The sequence below is a fragment of the Lactuca serriola genome, chromosome 4 (assembly GCF_051521515.1).
Source record: "Lactuca serriola cultivar US96UC23 chromosome 4, Lser_US96UC23_V15, whole genome shotgun sequence".
Classification (NCBI taxonomy): domain Eukaryota; kingdom Viridiplantae; phylum Streptophyta; class Magnoliopsida; order Asterales; family Asteraceae; genus Lactuca; species Lactuca serriola.
This window is the reverse complement of record NC_136411.1, coordinates 163,055,494-163,057,764: the sequence shown is the minus strand read 5'-3', so window position 1 is coordinate 163,057,764 and position 2,271 is coordinate 163,055,494. Positions and strand designations below refer to the sequence as shown.

Genomic DNA, 2,271 nt, shown 5'->3' with positions numbered 1-2,271 from the left:
CACCATCCATTCTTCCTTCTGTTGCTTGATCTTCTAAAGAATTAGGGAAAATCTTCATGTCCAGAACATGCAGGGAGCTGGTAACAAGCAGATCAAAATCATCCAAGGTGCTGAGATTTTCGACTGGACACGTCGAGTCCGTGAAAGCGACTCGGTGAGTCAGAGCGTATTCCTCACATCCCACTGTGTTTTCTGAATCGGTTCCTTTCAGCATCTTCTCTATCTCCTCCAAGTCTTTGTCAACATCATCATTTTCTCCAGAAGATAGCAAAAACTTTCTTGGATCTTCTTCTTGCAAGAGTGCAAGTTCTTTTTGTAGTATTTCATCATCCAAATTAATGAAGGAAACTTCTTCTTTTCTTCCTTCTTCTTGCTTAATCTCTGGTAGAGCTTTAAACACTGTTGACTTATCTCCTACCCTCAATGTTAGTGTGCACTCGCATACAACTATCAATGCGCATGCAGTATTCAAAAATGATCTCCCCAAAATAATTGGAATTTCGAGGTCTTCTTCCATATCAAGTACTACAAAGTCCACGGGGAATATAAATTTATCCACCTTAATGAGGAGATCTTCACAAACACCTCGTGGACTAATAATCGTCTTATCTGCCAAATGGATCTTCATATTTACAGGCCTTGGCTCCGGTAAATTCAGTTTCTTGAAGAAAGAAAAAGGCATTAAGTTAATACTTGCACCCGAATTGGTCAACGCTTGAGTAGCAAGTACATTTCCAAATTGACAAAGAATTATGATGCTTCCCGGATCGCCCTTCTTATCTTCTAGCTCACTCATTACTATCTCCGCAACTTCAGCCAAATCTTTTCTAGCAGCAAAGAGACCCTTTAGCAAGTTCATATATTTGGGTGTTTTAAGCATCGTTTCCACATATAGGACGTTGACTTGAAGGGCTTTAACATGTTCCATGAAAGCTTTGTATGCTTTAACCTTCTCATCAAGTATGGCTCTGATTGGGAATGGTAGAGGAGGGTTGTAAGGCTTTAAGGGCACAGCAGATTTGTCATCAGGGCATGGACTCGGCGATTCTAGTCGGGTTTAGTTGAACTCGATTTTTCTGTCTTTTCTGCATGCACCTTGGAAACCTTCTGTGCAGGGGTCATAGGAGTGAAAATTTCTCCATAGCTGGAGGTTACAACATTCACATTCTCCATTCATGGATTATTCTCGGTTTTACTTGGAAGTTCACCCGGTCTTCTCTCATTCACTTGATGTGCAAGTTGTCCTAGTTGTTTCTTAATGTTGAGAATAGATGCTTGCTGATTCCTAAGTATATTTCTGCTCTCTTGTATTGCAGCATCATGATCATTGTGTCTTTTTTCGGACACGGCTATGAATCTTGTGAACATCTCTTCTAAGTCGGCTCTCTTTTCCACAACCGGTTCTTCCTTTTGATAGAATCCCTTCTTTTTCTGCTTGTATTTCTCCTCCTTTGCCTTTTTGTATTCTTCATACGGGAGCCATTCCTTCTTTGGTTTCTGCCAATTCTTGTCGTATCTATCGCCGCTTGAGTAGAATACTTGCGCCTTCTTGTTTCCATTTTCATCCAAGTCACAATCCTTCGTGAGATGAGGTCTTCTACAGTTCTCGCATCTAACTCGAATAGCATGGATTGTTTGATCCATTTTTGTCATCCTTCTATCTAAACTATCAAGCTTAGCCATCATCGCCGCCATGCCATCATTAGCCGAGTTCACTACCCCCGGACTTACTTCATTTCTTGGGTTGTGGTATTCTCTAGAATGCTTAGACAATTCTTCAATTAATTCCTTGATTACTAGGGGTGCCTTTTTGTGAGTGGGCCTTGCGAGTCGACCAATTGCCTTGTGGTAACATTGACTCCATCATAAAAGATGGAGACTTCTTGTTGGCTATTAAGGTCATGGTGTGGGCAATTTCTGAGAAGGCCTTTGTACCTCTCCCACGCCTCATAAAGGGACTCTCCGGGTTGTTGCTCGAAGTTGGCAATGGCTTTCTTAAACTTGGCTATTTTAGAAGGCGGGCAAAAATGGTCTATGAATTCCTCTTTCATCTTAGCCCATGTGGTGACCGACTCGGGGGGAAGTGACTTGAGCCAATACTTTGCAGCATCCTTGAATGTGACTAGAAGCATACGAAGTAGCTAGGTCTCACGTGGCACATTTGGTACATTGAAGTAGTCAGCCATATCATTTACTTCATCTAAGTGCTTGTAAGCATCTTCGTGGTCTTTTCCATAGAAGGGAATGTCCTTGAGTCGAGCGAGCATATGG

General features: G+C 41.9%; 1 non-coding gene across 1 annotated transcript; it reads left to right on the top strand.

Annotated features, from left to right (window-relative positions):
* The first annotated feature begins 1,896 nt into the window (after positions 1-1,896).
* Positions 1,897-2,003, top strand: LOC145103608 (small nucleolar RNA R71). The gene has a single exon (XR_013706692.1). It is a non-coding gene; the product is annotated as a small nucleolar RNA R71 (small nucleolar RNA).
* Positions 2,004-2,271: the final 268 nt, after the last annotated feature.